Below are 18,502 nucleotides of genomic sequence, written 5' to 3'. Positions count from 1 at the left end.
TAGAGACAGGGTCTCACTCTTGCTCAGGCTGGTGTCAAATTCCTGACCTTGAGCGATCCTCCCTCCGCAGCCTCCCAGAGTGCTAGGATTACAGGCCTGAGCCACCGTGCCCGGCTCCAGAGCTCTTTTCAAAAACGGAAACTTCATAGCCATTAAAGAATAACTCCCCATTCCCCCCTCCCTCAGCTCCTGACAACCACCAATTTTCCAAGAATAACGCTACCCGGGGTTCCTCATACAGCAGAATCACACAGTATTTTTTTTTGTAACTGGCTCATTTCACTGATCATAATGTCCTTGAAGTTGGCCTGTGTCAGAAATGCCTTCCCTTTTAAGGCTGGATAATATTGCACTGTATGTATACACAAGCCACATTTTGTTTACCCGTTCATCCTCCATGGACACGTGGGTTGCTTCCACCTTTTGGCTAAGGTGAATATCCCGCTATGAACATAGCTGTACAAATATCTCTTCGAGAGCGAGACCCTTGTATTTTTACATTTTTAAAGTATATGAATGTACTACCTATTTGAAAAAAAAAAAAACTAAAATTTAAAAGGATGAAATACAAATAACTAAAACTGAAAGTTGTGCTCTTTCGTCCCACATCCCTTTTGGAGGTTCCTGGGCAGCCCTTGGGGACAAGCGGGTGCGGTCCCCACACCCTTCCTCCCCAGTCCTTGGGGCAGCAGCCGGGCTCTCCTGGGCAGCAGCGGTGCAGGGCAGCCCCGCAGTGCCCTCGCCTGCCCGCAGCCCACCCAGGCCGCATTCCTGGGTGACTCAGGGCCCAGACAGCCCAGAAAATCCGCTCCAAGGATAAGGCTGCAGCTCGCCCGGCCGCGTCCTGGGGCCTGCAGCCGCCGGTTTTCCCATTTGGAAACTCCTTAGACGCCTCCGCTTCCAAGGAGCCGGTCTCCTCCCTGGTGCCCCGCAGGCCGGCCAGGAAAGGAAGGCAGGGAAGCCTGGGGACCAAGCACCCTCTCTGTGCTGGGACCCCAGGCCTTATGCCCCAAGAAACTGCCCTCCCTTGTCCTCAATTCCAGAATCCTCAAATGCCTGGAAACCAAACTTACAGGATGGCAAAAACTGACCTGACCTGAGACCAAGTTGTAGGCTACTTATCCTGCTTAGCAGTGAATATGCATGTTTGCTGTGGAAATGTCCATGTTTGCTCATAGGGTGCTGTGCTAGGTCCCCTGGGGGTGCTATAGAACATACAACTCACACACCAAACTCCTTTCTAATATCTGAAAAGTTCTGAGTTCCAGACCACACCTGGGCCCAGGATTTTCAATAAGAGGCTGTGGGTCTGTGTTGTACCCATTTTACAGAGCAGAGTCAAGGCTCAGAGAGGTGAAGTCACAGCTGGGAAGGGCTGGAGTCTGAGCCTGAGTTCCCCTCTCTCTCACCCAGCTGCTGCAAAGCTCTGCCCACCCTCTCTGTCCCACCCCTCTCCCATCCCTCCGCTGAGAAGCTTTCCTAGTCCACCTTAGCCATAGCTATTGTCCTTCTTGACAAATGACCTTTCCTTCTTGGGTCCCAGAGCCAGCCCAGCACCCACTACTTATGGGCATTTGTTGGGCGGCAAAGGATCTTGGTGATTAAGCCCCGACTCAGGGCTCCAATTACAATACCCAGGACGGAGCCTTTGGCCACTTTTCAGCTGTGTGACCGTGGGCAGGTTACTTATCCCTTTGGTGCCTCAGTACCTTCATCTGTAAAGGGTTGTGATAGTTGTACCCCTGTCACAGGGTTGGTGTGAAGATTAGAGAGTGTGGCCTGGCACGGGGCCACCTGGTAAGACTCAGGATACTCACATTGCATGGGACATACTTAGGCTAAAAAATTATTCAGTGTTTATCTGAATTTCAAATTGAAGAGGCATCGTTTATCTTTATTTGCTTAATCTGGCAACTTTAGCCTGGCACAGAGTTCGTGCCCGGTATATGTCAGCTGGCATGTTAATAATTGATGTTGCATGGCATGCCAGGCTTATCATAGTATTGGCACATGCCTAATCGTCCTCCACTGGATTAAAAATGCTTCGAGACAATTCATTCATTCACTTAATTATTTACTGGGTGCCTCCGGCATGCAAGTCACAGTTCTAAGCCTTGGAGATACAGCAGTGAACCAGACCTGGGCCCTGCCTCCAGGGAGCTTCCAGTCTGGCAAGGAAGATGAATATTAAATACCAGTTACCCAAAATGATTAATAATTATTGTTATTGCCCCAGCTGCAATGAGAGTCTATGGGGGCCTCATAATTTCCCAGCTCCTCCCTCACCCCTGCCCCCATGGGTGCCTGGGCAGTGGTGCAGCAGAGCGGGGCTTGGCCAGCATGTTCCTGCTCCCTCCGGAGGAGGGCTGGAGAGTCCAGTGGTGTCCCCAGTGGGGGAGCTGGGCCACCCCAAGCTGCTCACACTCTCTCCCCACCTCCCCTGTGAATGGAGCCAGTTGGCAGGTGGCAGGCGTAGCGGAGGAGAGACCCAGCCTGAGGTCATGGTGGGTCTGGGCTACACCCACGCCCTCATCTTTGGGAACACCTGCCGCTCCAGCAGGCTCTGCGTGGGGGCCAAGAGAAGGGGTTTAGGGAGAAGGGTCTGTGTGGTGACGTCAGGGGAGCAGAGGGCCTTACAGACCAATCAACCTGACATTTGATAAATGAGGAAACTGAGCACTCAGAAGGGAAGTGACTTCTGAAAGTCACGGAGATCTTTCCTGGTGTAGCTGCTACCAAAACCCAGGCCAGAGTCCCTCCCCCAACCCCGGGGCACAGTGTTAAAGGAGAGGGGTCCTGTGACTTCATGGCCCTTCTCCCAAACTGGGAATCCCCTCAGGGGGTCCCCTCTCTCCCACATCCCTCAGGCAAGTTTCGGTGTGTTTCAGGCCCCGCCCCTGTGCCCCTGTCTGCCTCTCCCGGCAGCGGGGCCACTGAAGGCCAACCTCAAACACCAGATCAAGCTGTCCTTGAAAGTTTCACTTCCCAAGGGCTGTGGTGGCTGCAATCTGGGTATGGGGATCTGACACCCCCAGGGCTCCTTGCCAGCTCCTCGCAAAGCCTGACCAGGCTCTCTGAGAGCAGGACCCTGTCCTCTGTTCTCCCTGGCCCATGGTGCTATTTCAGGCCTCCAGCCCAGGACAAGGGCTTCTCTGAGCATGCTCGCCTCCAGCCCCAGAACCACCCACTGACCCAGCAGTCCCTGGCCCTCCATATCGTCCACACCGCACAGGGCAGCCCTCTTACCATCCTAGCATGAGTCCTCTCTGGCCCATCCCTGGCCCACAGCCACTGCCTTCAGGAAGCCCTCCTCTCTCCTGGCAGCCTGGCGTCATATGGAGTCCCAGGGCCTAATGTAGACTCTGCCATTGGACATCCTGCGTTCACCTGCTGCTGCTACCTCTCCTAGCTGTTTGGCGGTTCCAAATGTCCACAAGTTATCCGGCACTCCTCCCATCGAGAACCGGGGGCTATGTCTTCTCTCCTTGAAGCTGAGCCAGCCTTATAGAGGACAGTGACAACAGGACATGGCAGAGCAATGCTATGTGATTTCTAAGGTTCGGTCTTAAGGACAGTTCAGCTGCCTTCAAGTTCTCCAGGGACACTCACCTTCAGAGCCCTAAGCTACCATGGAAACGGTGCAAGGCCATGTGTAGGTGTCTGGCCCACAGTAGCAGCAAGGGTCCCCGCCAACAGCCAGAATCAATTGCAGGAAGTTGGGGGGGGGGCGGTAGGGTGGAGGGTGGTTGCACTTAGAGAGGAAGGGATGAGCCAGAGATGCCATCAGCAGTTCTATGAGATCCTCGGTCAGGACTCACCAAGTGCTGGGACCCCACTTGGCCCAAATCTGGCTCCATGTTGTCTGGTCTCCAGAGACACATGGGCTCAGGGGGCCAGACAGCCTCTCCCACCTGGGCTCACAGTAATGAGACAGGCCTGGGCCTGGGGGCTGCCCCAGCCCTTGAGCGAGCATCCTCCCTCCCTGGGGCTCCCGCCCAGGTGGAGTGCTCTCATGACAGCAGGGTGGCAGCTGCGGTGGTGGGTGCTGTAAACCGCACCAGCTCTGGGACTGACTTTGCATTCCCTCTGTTTCTGTGTCTGGGAGGCAGAGTGTGAGCCCATGAAGGCAGCGATGTTTATCTTGGCTGTAATCTGCTGCAGCCTCAGCACCTACCTGTGCCTGGCATGTAGCAGGGGCTCAAAAACCACTCACCGCATAAATAAATGGACCGAGAGCATGCTCGCCACCATGGACCAGGGCAGCTGCGAGGGGCTGAGCTCCCTCCTCTGTGAGATGGGGGTGTGACACTGCCTACCTGCCAGGGGTGTGGCGGGTCACCTGAGGGGGTGGACTCCACATCTAGGGCTTATGCCTAATGTGTCACTAACAGTCAGTGGGCCTTGCTGGGCCTGTTACCTTTATCAGTTGTCACAGGCTACTAGGTGAGCACCCTCCAACCAGAAAGACAAATTCAGGCTTCCTGGTGCCTCTTGGCCCAGGCTCCACGAAGACTCCCAACCTGTGAGCATTGTGACCCTCCAGGCAGACAAGGCACCTCCTTGGGGATCCCATATGCCTGTGCGTGTCCCCACTCCCAGCTCTGGCACACCGATCACTTGGTGGTCTGTGAAATCCCAGGGTTTCGGGACTGGACCTTACCCCCTGCGTTGCAGGGTCTAGCCCCACTCCTGCCCGGGCTGCGGAGTGGACACTGAGGGCACTGAGTTGGTCAGAGCTTCCCCTGACGTCACCTGACACCCTTCCATCTAGCAGACTGTCCCAAAATACCACAGCCTCCCTCCCTCCTACGGTAAGGTCCACTGCTCTGTAATAGCCAAGATGGTGACCACAGGGCCAGTTTCTTCCCACCCCTTGCCCCTAGGTGGGAGTCCCACAGCAAGCCTGTCAGGACAAACGAGAAGGTACATTACACGGGTCCCACCTGCACACACGGATAAGGCAGCCTTGGCCCTCTGGGAGGCACCTGCCTGTTCCACGGAAGAGAGACCGCAGGGGGCCTGATGGCTCATCCAGTGCCCCAGGGTCCCCACCAACCCCCTCGTGGTGGGAGAGTGGTCTCTGCGCTGCTGTTAGGTGGCGCCTCTCTGCCCAGGGGAATTCTCTGCAGAGGAGCAGGGCTGCGGAGGTGGGCCCACCCCTGCGCCCTTCATCCACTCACACCTGGGTCTGAACCGAGTGCTCCAGAGCCGAGGGCGGGGTGGGGAGACTAGTGCTGCTGGCCTGGAAAGAGCTGGGCAGACAGCTTCAGTTTGGGAGTTCTAGGCAGTTCTAGAAAAGGTAATTAACTCATGCTAAATGTTAGTTACCTTCTCACCCCTCGGACCCTCCCACTTTCCCCCCGTGTCGTCTGCCACTCACAAGTCCCTCTCCCCGTCCTTATCTTACCCCACCCCACCCCGCGCTGGCCCGCTGGAAAGTCTGTCTGCCAAGTGTGGCCTCAGCTTGGCCACCTCCCTGTCCAGACTCTCTCTAGGGGCCTTGGGGTTCTCAGGGTTCCCCTACTTCCGTGCCCTGGTGGAGACGTCCCAGCAGCCTTTTCCAGAGGAAACACCTCCGGCCCAGCACGTGGAGGTTGGCACCCTCCTCTTCCCTTCTGCAGCTTCTAGACTGTTCCTCATCCTTCCTCCTTCACCCCTTGGCTTCTCTGGACACACACCAGCCAGTGCTGGCGCCCAGCACCTCCACCTCCACCTCCAGCCACTCCCCTCGCTGGGGGGACTTTGGCTCTCCTGGCACATGGCATTTGCAATACCCAGACGACAGCATCCTGACCACCTCACCTCCAGACATCACTTCCTCCCCTGCACCCAGCTGCCCACTCCCACGGCCACGCCCCAGAGCTCGTCCTTGTTGCTGACAGCACCATCCCTGCATTTGCACCCTGACCACAGCTCTTGCACCTCCAGCTCACTTTCTCTGGGGTGGCTCCTGCTCAAGTTCCACTCTCTCACAGCCACCACATTTCACCTGTCCCCTCCCTCCTTTCCCACCTTGGAGTCCATGGTCTACCATTTTGATTTTTCTCTGGCAACAGCCCCAGCTCTTGTCCCTTTTCATCTTCACCTGGCGGAACCTCACTGTGGCTGAAGCTGAATGTCCACTGTCTCCACCTGCAGCAGGGAAGAGTCAGTATCTGGGACTCTCCCACAGCCAGGCTGCCTGGGTGCACCTTAACCTCAAACGCAACTTGGCACTGCCTGGAAACTTCCCTTCTCCTGGTGTGGACACTGACAGAGCTGGAGGTGGGGGGAGGGGCCGAGGAGGGGAGGAAGAAAGGATGCAGAAGTTAGACATTTCTGGCTGGAGCCATAGGGTTGCAGTGGTGCCATTTTCTGGAAAGATGGGGAGAAATAGGTTTGGAAGAGAAATCAAGGCTTCTGGAGTTGGTTCTGACAGTTTTATTTCTCACATAGACCTTAAGCCAATGTGGATCTTCCCATCTCCACTGCCTCCAGCGTGGCCTGGTGATGGTGTGGAGACGTCAGCCAGGACACGCTGGTTCACCTCTGTAGAACTTTTCAGTGGATTCGAATCTTACTGTAGGGACCAGGCGCGGTGGCTCATGTCTGTAATCCTAGGACTGTGGGAGGCCGAGGTGGAAGGATCACTTGAGCTCAGGAGTTCAAGACCAGCCTGAATAAGAGTAAGATCCCATCTCTACTAAAAATAGAAAAATTAGCCAGGCCTGGTGGTGCACACCTGTAGTCCCAGCTACTTGGGATGCTGAGGCAGGAGGATCATTTGAGCCCAGGAGTTTGAGGTTGCTGTGAGCTAGGCTGATGCCACGGCATTCTAGCCTGGGCGACGAAGTGAGACTCTGTCTCAAAAAAAAAAAAAAAACCTCTCACAGTAGGATGAATCCAAATGTCGACAAGCCTTTCCTAATCTGGCTGCTGGCTTCCTCTTCCATCTCATCCCTTTCTCTCCCCACTTCACCCCATCGAATATTCTAGTTCTCTGGTGACACTCAGGTACTGTCCCTCCGATGCCCAGGTACTGTCCCACGCTGCCGGGCCCTTTGCATTTGCTGCGAGCTCGGCCTGGCGCGTTCCTCCCATGGCTGGAGGTTTCTCCAATGGCACCTTCTTAGAGAGCCCCCCGACTGACCAGAGTGATGGGCCCAGTCTCTCCCCATAATATCACCCGTTTGTTAGGTTTTACACAGAGTTTATCACACTTGCAGATTGCCTTGCTGGTTTGTTTACGAGTTCGTTCTTCCCCACTCCATGAGGGCCTTGCTGGCCTTGCCTGCTTTGCATTCCTGGCACCTGGCACGTGCTCAGCACTTGATACACATTTACTAAGTGTTTGAGTACGGGAATGGACGGACGGATGGATGGATGAACGATTCCTTTCTGTAGAGCTGCTGTGAGCATGAGGCGTGATACTGGGTGGCAAATCACTCTGGAAATTGGCCTGTGCTGCACATGGTAGGTGTTTTGCCCCAACGCCATACCTTGCACACAGTAGGGGTTCAGTAAGTGCTGATGAATCAACTCGCATCACATGAGGCAGGATGTAGGGTGTGAAGGAAGTGTAGACAAAGTGCTAGGGCTGTGGGGTTTCATAATAGGCAGGGGTGAGGGAGGCTGAGGGCCTCTCCAGTCTCATCCCTCCGGCCTCTGCCTGTCCACGCCAACTGCAGCCCATCTGCCCCCCACACCCTGCTGCTTCCCACCTCCAGGCCTTTGTTCACTGAGTGCCACCCTTCTGGAATACTGTCAGAAGGGCCACTGCCCACGCAGCCTCACAACGTAGCTATTACCTGATTTCCCACAGATGCCGACTGAACACCACCTACTCTGCGCCCATCACCGTACCAGCCACTCAGAATCAGAGACAGCCAAGGACGAGGTGGAGGTCCCTGCCCTCGTGGAGCTTACAGTCTAGTGGGACAGAGCAAGCAGTCCAGCAATCAAAACATTAACCTCGGCAGAGCGTGGTGGCTCACACCTGTAATCTTAGCACCCTGGGAGGCCGAGGTGGGAGGATCACTCGAGGTCAGGAGTTTGAGACCAGCCTGAACAAGAGCAAGACCCTGTCTTTACTAAAAATAGAAAGAAATTATCTGGACAGCTAAAAATATATATAGAAAAAAATTAACCAGGCATGGTGGCACATGCCTGTAGTCCCAGCTACTCGGGAGGCTGAGGCAGGAGGATCGCTTGAGCCCAGGAGTTTGAGGTTGCTGTGAGCTAGGCTGACACCACAGCACTCTAGCCTGGGCAACAGAACAAGAGTCTGTCTCAAAAAAAAAAAAAAATGGCTAAGATGGTAAACTTTATGTTATGTATATTTTACCACAGTGAAAAAAAATGTAAAGGTACAAAAGTAAATCTCACTCCGGGGAGGCTGAAGCAGGAGGATCGCTCAAGCTCAGGAGTTCGAGACCAGCCTGAGCAAGAGTGAGCTAGAAAAAATTAGTTGGATGTGGTGGTGTGCGACTGTAGTCCCAGCTAAGGGGCCTACAGAAAGAAAGAATAAAAAAGAAACCTGATATCACATGTCACATATAGAAGGTAACTGTAAAGTAAATAAAATAAAAATATTAATGAGACCATGTTATCGTTCCATCTATTAATCACTAATTGTCGGCCGGGCGCGGTGGCTCACGCCTGTAATCCTAGCACTCTGGGAGGCCGAGGTGGGCGGATCGTTTCAGCTCAGGAGTTCGAGACCAGCCTGAGCAAGAGCGAGACCCCATCTCTACTAAAAATAGAAAGAAATTATATAGACAGCTAAAAATATATATAGAAAAAATTAGCCGGGCATGGTGGCGCATGCCTGTAGTCCCAGCTACTCGGGAGGCTGAGACAGGAGGATCGCTTGAGCTCAGGAGTTTGAGGTTGCTGTGAGCTAGGCTGACGCCACGGCACTCACTCTAGCCTGGGCAACAGAGTGAGACTCTGTCTCAAAAAAAAAAAAAAAAAAAAAAAAAAAAAAAATCACTAATTGTCTTTCTTTTTGTTGTGTTGTTTTTTCTGCTAGTTGCCTTTCTGGCTGGCCGGCGGCTGTGGCTGGAGTCCTGATTCCCGCAAGAAGGAGAAATTAACGAGGGAAAAAAAGATGTTTTTTTCTCCTTAGTGTAATCAGAGTTAGAAAGAACCAACTTTCTCATCTTGCAATTCTGTGTTAATGGTCACCCCAGGGTGCCCTGGTGCATGGTGTAGGTCCTTGAACCTCCCAGAATCATGTCATGTGCCACTCACTTCGTGAGTCCTACATTTCAGGAGACACAACTGGGACATGGATGCAATGAAGGCTTTAAGTCGGAGTTCACATAACACGACTAACAGTTTAGACAAATCATTCAGGCGGCAATGTGGTCAGCAGCAAAGGCGCAGGCCGGAAACCCAGCTGCCCTGAGGAGAGGAGGTCCAGGTGGGACGTGTGGAGGGTCCAGCCTAGGAGGGACTGCAGTGAGGTGGGGGCGGGAAAGCTCAGAGGTGCAATCCGGGCAACGTAGTGACTGGCTGACGTGGGGAAAGGAGCCATCTAGGGGGACTCCGGGATTTGTAAATTTGGGGAGGAGGAGGAGAGAGGTGGCAAAGACAGGAGAAGGCAGTTGTGGGGGGTGTGTTGTGTTTCAAGTGTCCGCAGGACCTCAGAGGGAGAGTCGTTCATTCATTTATTCATTCATTCATTTCACAAATATTTTCTGAGTCCGAGCAGGTGCTGGGGGTGCATTGGTCCATCAGACAGACAAGATTCCTGCTGCGAGGGAGCTGAATGTTTGCGGGAAAGACAGACACTGGGAAGGGCAGAAAGAGACAAGCAAAGAAGAAGCAGTGGGAGGTATGCGTGGGGCTCAGGGCTCTGGGCTGCGTGGGGGATTTGGGGTCCGGCAGCACAAGTGCGGAAAGTAAAGCTGTCTGGGTGGGTGAGCCTGCTGGGGAGGGGGCGGAGTGACCTGAGCAGGGGGGAGGGCAGCCCACCAGCGTTCCTGGGCTGCAGGGGAAGGAATGCCCGCATAGAAAACCGCCACAGAGCAATCAGTGGGGGAGGGGAGCTTCAAAGACAGGACAATTGACAGGGTCATTCATTTTTTCAATCAACCTTCACTTGGCCCCTTCTGTGTGCCAGGCTCCAGGCAACAAGAGATGAATGAGAAGTCTCACAGGTGTATGGACCGAAAATTATTAGGCAAGGCCTCATGAGGGAGATTCTCTTAAGAAGTACAGGTAACTTACACGCGGAGGGGACACAGAGGATGAGGATGCGCATTGTTTTAACGCACACACAGCCAGCACCCAACCTGCACCCTTCACGAATGCAGATCCGCACAGCCCAGAGTGTTCCGGGGAAGGGGCGGTGGGTGGGGGGGCGTCGGGGAAGGCGTCTTGCAGGGAGGCGGGTGGGAGGGTGTAGAGCACACGCCAGGGGCTGGGGAGAGAAGTGGGCAGCGAAGTGCGGGCAGTCGTTAGGGATGGGAAGGGCGGGCAGAGGTGCCCCCGCGCAGCCCCGTGGCCTGAGCTCAGAGCCACCCTCTGAGGGGCAGTCCCGGCCCGCTGAGGACCACCCTGTGCCTGACCCCAGCCCACCTCTTCCTGGTCCGGGCCTCCCCTTGCTGCCTCCTCCTTGAGTACACATCGGCCTCATCCCGCAGTCTCGGACGCTCAGGGCCGGACTGAAACCTGAGCGCTGGGGTGCAGAGACCGACAGGACTTCAGGGTGATGTGCACAGTGGCCCAAAGCTCCCTCTAACCTGCCCTGGCGATCCCGCTTCGGAAACACCCCTTGGGCAAAAGGCCTCTGGCGCCCCCTCCTGGCAGCTCTGCTTCGAGACTCCCAAACGCTGCTCTGCCGCAGACCGCACCCGCGTGGCCTGAACTCATCCAGACGGTGCCAGCCGGGCGGGATGCGTGTCCGCCTCGCGCTGTTTACCTGAACACCGGCAGCCTCATAACTGGGCCCCTTCCTCCGTCCTTCAGCCACCGCTGGGAGAATCTCTGTAAGAGCCTATCTGTGGAACGCTACCGAGCAATACAAGTAAGGAACGATCGATCCCCACAGCAACTGGAGTGGGTCTTAGGGCCCTGCGCTGACTGCAAAAAGCCAATCTCAAACATACCGCGTGATTCCACCTATTAACATTCTCAAAATGAAACATTTATAGTGATGGAGAACGACAGGGTTGCCAGGGATGAGGGAAGGAGAAGGAGGATGTGACTATAAGGGGAAACGTCAGGAATTTCTTCTCCAGAATGGAATATTCTGCGTCTTGCTTGTGGTGGTGGTTATATGAATCCACACATGTGATAAAATGTCACGGAATTATACACAAAGACAAGCAAAAATGAATGCATGCAGACGGTGGTGACATCAAGCAAGGTCTGTAGTCTGGTCAACTGCAGTGTGGGTCACTTTCCTGATTGTGATAATGTGCTGTGGTTATGTAAGATGCCACCACCAGGAAAGCCAGGTGCTGGGCACACCAGACCTCACTGTACTATTTACATAACTTCTTGTGAGTCAATAATTCTTTCAAAATAAAAAGTTCATAAAAAGAAGAATGCATCCCTGGCCATATTGTCCACCTGGTCGTCACGAGTGGTGCCTGCTGGGCTCTAAAGAATGACGTCCGTTCTCCCAGCCGGACATGCGGGGCTTTCCTGGCCTGCCACTTCTCCCTGAAAGGAAATCTGCCACCTCCCTTAGCTCACCAAGCCGCGCCCCGGGGCTGGCCAGCAAAGCAGAACGTCCACTCTTGGAGGGCAGGGGAGGCTGGACCTCCCTCGCCCCCCTAGTCCCACCTGGCAGGACCTCTCAAGTTAATCCCAAGGGGTCCCCTCCTGTCCTGGCCTGCGGGGGGCACTCTTCTCTCTCTGCTGCTCTAGTCCTAAACAGACAAAATACCCTTCCCCATGGCGCTGCCAGGCTGAAGTCTTGAAAAAGGACTCCTCTAGAGCTCTGGAAACAAAAGGGTCCCAGGCCCAATGTGCCGTCCTGCCCTCGAGGCAATCTGGCTGCACCCCAGGGGGACCTCTGTGACCCTTCTGCATCTGGCTCCTTCTGGCCCTGCCACAGAGACTCTGTCACCCCGGGACCCAGGACTATCCTTGGCTCTGAGGAATGAAGGCCAGCGAGACTGCGCAAGTGTCCCTGCACCAGGTTCTGGGCCGTGCATGTTGCACGTCTCATTTTATAACGGTAAGAAGTTTCCGAGGTAGGCGCGAATGTCCTAACTTTACCGCTGAGCACGTTGAGGTGAGCAGCTTGCCCACGATCATGCAGTAGGAAATAGCAGAGCCGGGCTTCTCGCTCGGGCTGTCTTCCTTTTCATGTATTGGCTTGAACACCTGCTACGTGCCAGGGACTGTGCTGGGCGCTGGGCGTAGGATGGTGAGCAACAACAGAGTCCCCGCCCTCCTGGGCTTATAGGATTGTGGGGGGAGGGACACACAGCGATAATCATGATGTATAAATGTAAAATGACAAACTGAAATAACAGAAGCGTATGGGTCTCTGAGAACAGAGAAAGCTGACCTGGCTGGGCACTCCGCAGAGCCGCCTGAGGAATGGTTACCTGGGAACAATGCTAAAAGATGACTAAGCAAAGGAAAAGAGAACTGCAACATGGGCACAGCACGTGCAAAGATCCTGGGGTGGAGGTGGGGGAGCATGAAACATTTGAGAAGCCCATGGGAGGCCAGTGTAGCTGCAGTGCAGAAACTAAGAAAGCGGGTAAGGCGTGAGGCCCAGCGAGTGTTCCCTGAATGTTTGCTCTGAACAGACTGTGTTCTCACAACCTTGCAGGTGTCATCTCGTCATCTGCCCAGCCCCCCTGAGGCCAGTGCTGCTGTTGCATCCCTATTCTCCAGATGAGGAAACAGGACACAAAGGATGAGTCAATTACCCAGAATCCTCTAGCATGGCGGAGCTCAGATTTGAATCCGGGTGGCCTGACTCCAGAGCCCATGCTCCCAGCCACTGAGCCACACTGCGTCACAAGAGGAGGCAGAGGGGTGGGCAGGCCATGCTAAAGCTTGGGGTCTTTTCCTTGGGCAGGTGGGATGGTTTCTAAGCAGGGCGATGATATGATCAGGTGTGTGTGTTTAAATGAGGCTGGGGGGAGTGGGGGCCACGAGGATGTGGGAGGGGGAGGGCTGGGAGCAGCCGCAGTGTCCAGGTGGGAGATCTTAGCCCTGAGGCTGAGCAGGGGCCCTGGCTGGAGAGGAGGAGTGCGGCAGAGGGGGGAACGACAGGACTGGGACACAGGTCAGGTAGGGAGGCGGGCAGAGAGGGGGAGATGGAGGGAGCAGGCCACATTCCCAGGTTCCTGGCTTGCCCGGCTGGGGGTGGGTGGAGCCTGTTCCTGGGACAGGTAAAACCCTGGAGGACAGGTGTGGGGAGGAGCAAGAATCCAGTCTCAGACTGAGGACTGTCCCAGAGCAGACATCATCAGGTCGTCAAGGGGACACTGGGGTTGAGAGTTTGGAGGGGCAGTCATGCCTGCTCACTAGTCACTGATGTGGCCTGGCGACATGGCGATGTGGACAGCGACATCCAGGGAGGGAGGCCAGGGAGAGGAGGGCTGGCCCCACGGGCTCTGCCCTTACTGGCCACACAGAAGAGAACAGGCTGCTTGGCCAGAGGTAGGAGGAAGATGAGGCCGTGGCATCGTGCAAGCTGAGAGGAAAGCAGTGTTTCCAAGGCAGGAGCAGCCAGCAGAGGACAGGATGTCCCCAAGAGGACGATGACTGTGAAGACCCAAAAGTACCCAACAAACATGATGTGGCATCGCAGTGGTCTGTTGGTGCATCGGGGTTGGGGAGTGAACAGGAGCAGCGCGTGGGGACAGTGAGTGTGGAGGACTCTTTCAAGAAGTTTGGCGGGGAGGAGCAGGAGGAGGAGGAGGAAAGCAGGCAGTTGCGGGGATGTGGGGTTGAGGGAGGATTTTTCAGAGAGAGACTTGAACACGATCCCATGGTTAGGGGAAGGGGCCTGTTGGAAGTCAGAGCGGATGCCACGGGCACCACCCAGAATCCCAGGACCGAACCTGAACTGCCCCAGCTGCAGGAGGGCCGGAGGCTGACGGCTCTCCTCCGAGCCTCTCTCCAGGATGCGCCCTGGGCTGAACAGAGCCATGTGGCCCCAATCCGTGCCCCCCTGCCCCAGCCCTGGAAGGCAGTGGCCTGACTCCTGGCCACAATGTGGTGTGACGCTGAGGCTGTGCCTGCTCCAGAGCTTCCTGGTGGGGTGGCTGAGGCCTTCCATGGGCCTGTGTCACAGCTCAACTGTCCCTTGGCTCCATCCTGCCTGCCCCAGCACAGGTGTCGGTCCTGAGAGCATGCCCAGTGAGCTTCCTGCTCGCTGATCTCCATCTCCCGGGCCCTCAACCCCAGACAGCAGTTCAGTGAACAAGAGAGAGGAGCGGTCAGTGATCGTGGATATTTCCCGAAAGACGGAGATCAGCTGTGCCCTAGAGAAACGTCTGCTCTGAGCTTCCGGGGAGAGGAGGGCAGGGAGGGTGGGGTGGACGAGGTCTGAGCTGGACGCTGGGACAGGTGTTTCCATTTTCCTGCGAGGTGGAGGCAGGCCCTCTGTTGAGAGGGTGGGAAGGTCAGGAGGGCCAGGGGTTTGAGGAGAATGAAGACCCGAGACAGCCGTTGCAGAAAGTGAGAACAGAAACCCTCGTGCCCTGCTGGCAGGTGTAATTCGTGCCGCTGCAAACAATCTGATGGTTCCTCAACAGGTTAAATCAGAGTTACCTTTAATCCAGCAATTCCACTCCTAGGTGTGCACCTGAAAAAACTGAAACATGAGTCACGGGCTGAATATTTGTGGCCCCCCCAATTTATATGTTGAAGCCCTAAGCCCCAATGTGGTGGTATTTGGAGGTGAGGCCTTTGGAAGGTAGTTAGGTTTAGATGAGGCTGTAAAAATGAGACTAGGGTCCTTGTAAGAAAAGGAAGAGACCAGAGTGCAAGCTCTGTCTGCCACGTGAGGACACAGCCAGAAGGCGGCCGTCTGCAAACCAGGAAGAGTGTCCTCATCAGAACCCGACCATGCTGGCACCTTGATCTCGAACTTCCAGCCTCCAAACCTGTGAGAAACAAATCTCTGTTGTTTAAGCCACTAGTCTATGGTATTTTGCTATGGCAGGCCGAGCTAAGACAATATGTCCACGTAAAAACTTGTACACAGATGTTCATAGCAACGTTATTCATAATAGCCAAATACTGGCAACGACTCAAATGTCCATCATTTGAAGAATGGATAAACACAGCGTGGCACGTCCATAGGATGGGGTGCGATCTGGCGACAAAACGAGTGAGGCAGCAGCACTGGCGGCGCAGTGGGTGAGGCTTGGGAACATTCTGCTGGCCACAGCCTAGCGGGAGAGGCGGACACGGAAGCGCAGTTGCGTCCAGCGAGCTGAGCGTGACGAGGGAGCTGCACACATGGGGGAGCTGAGGCTTCAAGGCGGAGGAGAAATGAGACAGGGGAAAGTGGGAGAGGCGGGGGGACCGTCGACTCAAAGGCACTGAGGCAAGAAGCAGCCTGCAGTGTGCTGGGAGTGACAGGCACGGGCACAGCTGGCATGCGGAGATTGGGGATGTGGCCTGGTCAGACGGTTGCTGGGTGGAGGATGGAACGGGGCGAGAAGCCCTTTCAGAGGCTGCTGTGCTCACCCAGATGAGAGAGAACAGGGGAGGGTGGAAGAGGCAGATCTGGAACATGTTTAGAAGGTAGAAGATGGGGACTTGGGGACTGGAGGTGCCATGCTCAGAAGTAGGGAAAAGAGCTGGTTTGGAGTTTCATTGCAGGCGGGTTGCACTTGGGGTTTCTGGCAGCCATCCACGTGGCGGTGTCCTGCAAGCAGGTGGACTTTGCACATGGGACTCGGGAGAGAGGGGTTTGCATTGGTGATAGAGATTTGGGTGACACGTGCAGGCATGGTGGCTGAGTGCCCACAGTGGAAGGCTTGAGGGCCCTCAGGGAGGGCACAACCTGGGGCCCATCACCATTTACAGGGCGGGCAGAGGAGGGGGAGCTGAGGAAGGGAGGGGTGGAGTGATGGGGAGGACCCGGGTTGCCTGGGGCAAAGGCGCGGTGTGTCTCAGGGAGGACAGCAGGCGGTTCATGTGTCCGTCGGACTTAGCAATCAGGCGGGCACCAGGGCCTTTTCAAGAGTGGCTGCAGGGACATACTCCAGGCTGCAGGAGGACTTAGGGGCACCTGCTAGGAGGCTGTAGGCTTGGGGACAGGCCCCTGTGCCAGCTTATCAGCTGTGCCACTGTCACTCCTTTTTATGTCCCTTCCCCAACCAGACAGAGCCTCAAAAGGGCTGATACTGTTTCTATATGTCTTTCTGTCTCTGGACAAAGTCCAGTTCCTTCAAAACATCTTGGCAGTGCACCTACAGTGCCTACCACACGCTGTGCTCAGTGTTGAGGACGTCTGCTGTGCCTCAGACTTTGGTGGGGCACACAGTAGGTCCTCAGACTGTGCAAACAAACCTCTGGGCCAAGCCCTGCCAGCAACCTGCCAGTGACCTCAGGCGAATTCTGATGTTGTCTCTCTAGGAGTTTTCTCATTGGCAATGGGTGATTCCTGAAAGACAGAGATCAGCTTTGATTTCTGGGTGATTTCTGAAGCTCTTCCTTGTGACAAAATGTGATGATTCTAGGACTTCTCAGCCTGCTGCTGCATTATTTGCCCATGAGGCCTTGGCAGAGTCATAAGCCTGGGGCGGGGGTGGGGAGCAGACACTTCCCAAGGCCTCTCTGCCCAAGGATCCTCCAGCTTGTTGTCCTGGTGACCCAAAGCTCTCAGCCACATGCCCCACATGCTCTGCCCCTGCCAGCTCTCTGGCCTCAGCTGGTGCCCATGCCCACTGGCTTTCTGGGCTCCAGTCATGAGGGTCTCCTCTCAGACCTCGTTCTCCCCACAAGCCTTTCTGCCCCAGAGCCCTCGCACATGCTGTTCCCTCTGACTAGACACCCTTCCCTTAACCCCTGGTCTGGTTGACTCTTCATTCTTTACTGCTTCACTCAAATGTGGCTTCTGCAGAGGCATCTCGGATCCCTGGACAACAGTCACCGCCTTGACACATCTTCAGAGCACCCTGTGCTTCTCCCAGCTCTTGTGCAGTGGTTGAGCAAGTCATCAGTTGCTCAAGGTCTGTCCAGTTCCGCCCTTAGACTCGCGTGCGGGGTGTCCGTGCCATGGGTCCCCTGCTTGGCAAGACTCCAGTCCAGACCTTCTCTGTCTGTGGCTCCCCTCACAGGATAAGGAATCTGTGGGGCCCTCTCGAAGGCCAGACCCTCCCCTTTAGACCACACTCCCAATACGAGGGACTCCAGAATGTCCCTCAAGGGTGGACTGTGTCACCAGTGGGGTAGCCAAGTGGCAGCGGGTTGCAGGAGGTATGGGCAGCTGCACACAGGGACTAGAGTGTCCACACGTGTGCATGGGGACCTCTCCTTGGGCCAAGATGGCTGGGGGTGGGAAGACAAGTGGGCAGGCTGAGGGCCAGGCCAGCTCTTCTCATGCCCACGTTGGGGCAGGGAACTCGGAAGTCACAGAAGTTTTAAATTAGAACCTGGCCTTCCAGGTCACTATCAAAGCATATGTCAGAGTAGGGGAATAGAACATATTTTATTTAACAGTTGTTAGTTTGATTTATAACTTCCAAATGTCCAGACATACGGTGCGAGGCCTCTGTGTATACTCTTGCCCTGGCCCCGCTGGCACTGGGGTGGGCGTGGGCGTGGGTCAGCCCCACCCACTGGATTATAAGCTCCACCAGGGCAGGCAGTGTGTGCAGTCCCCGGCCCAGGACACAGTGCGTGGCACAGAAGAGCAGACAATAAATATTGGCTGTGAGTAACAAGGAGATAGGCCAAGAAAAATGCTTGGTGTGGTACCAATGTCCAATAAATAGTAGCTGTCATTTTTTGAAAACATGAACAGGAGGGTAGGGCGGGGGGCCGAGATCTGTAAACTGAGGTGGCTCGTGTCTGAGGAGGGAGGGGCTGCAGACCCCAGGGTTCACACTTCCTATCCTGGGGTTGTGTCCTCCTTTGCCCCACCCCGCAGCCTCTCTCAACCCTTCAGGTTAGGTGGGCACCAGACAGGGATACCTGACAGCTAGAGGGCCCCCACCTCACCCCCCGGCTGTGCTCTAGTGTGAGAGGAGCCTTTTCTGGGGAGTCAGATCCTCTACTGGGCCCTGAAGAAGTCGCTTTGCCTCTGCAAGCCTCAGTCTCCTCATCTGTAAAATGGGACGGTGTGTGGAAACGGTGTATGTCAAGTGGCAGGTTCAGAGTGCACATTTAGCCTACATGAAGAACCCTTGCGCAGAACACCAGCGGGTCAGGGAGGGCAGGAGCATGGAGCCAGAACAGGAAAGCAGGTGAAATTGGGCCACAGCCAGCCTGCCGGCGGGCCCGCAGCAACCTCATCCCTGAGGCCTAAGGAGGGCAGGTCCGGCTGCCCACGCTGGAGGCCGGGTCAGTCCTGTTTGGGCAGCGG

At 55.4% G+C, this 18,502-nt stretch overlaps 1 long non-coding RNA gene and 1 pseudogene across 1 annotated transcript; both read left to right on the top strand.

Moving 5' to 3' along the window:
- LOC138383198 (centromere-associated protein E-like) overlaps positions 1–7,912 on the top strand; it is a 53,921-nt pseudogene extending 46,009 nt beyond the window's left edge.
- Positions 7,913–9,462: 1,550 nt separating this feature from the next.
- LOC138383432 (uncharacterized) lies at positions 9,463–10,669 on the top strand. The gene is made up of 3 exons (XR_011233586.1): positions 9,463–9,817; positions 10,106–10,203; positions 10,559–10,669. It is a non-coding gene; the product is annotated as an uncharacterized lncRNA (long non-coding RNA).
- Positions 10,670–18,502: the final 7,833 nt, after the last annotated feature.

This window comes from Eulemur rufifrons, chromosome 5, assembly GCF_041146395.1.
Source record: "Eulemur rufifrons isolate Redbay chromosome 5, OSU_ERuf_1, whole genome shotgun sequence".
NCBI classification, from domain to species: domain Eukaryota; kingdom Metazoa; phylum Chordata; class Mammalia; order Primates; family Lemuridae; genus Eulemur; species Eulemur rufifrons.
This window is presented reverse-complemented; position numbering and strand designations above follow the sequence as displayed.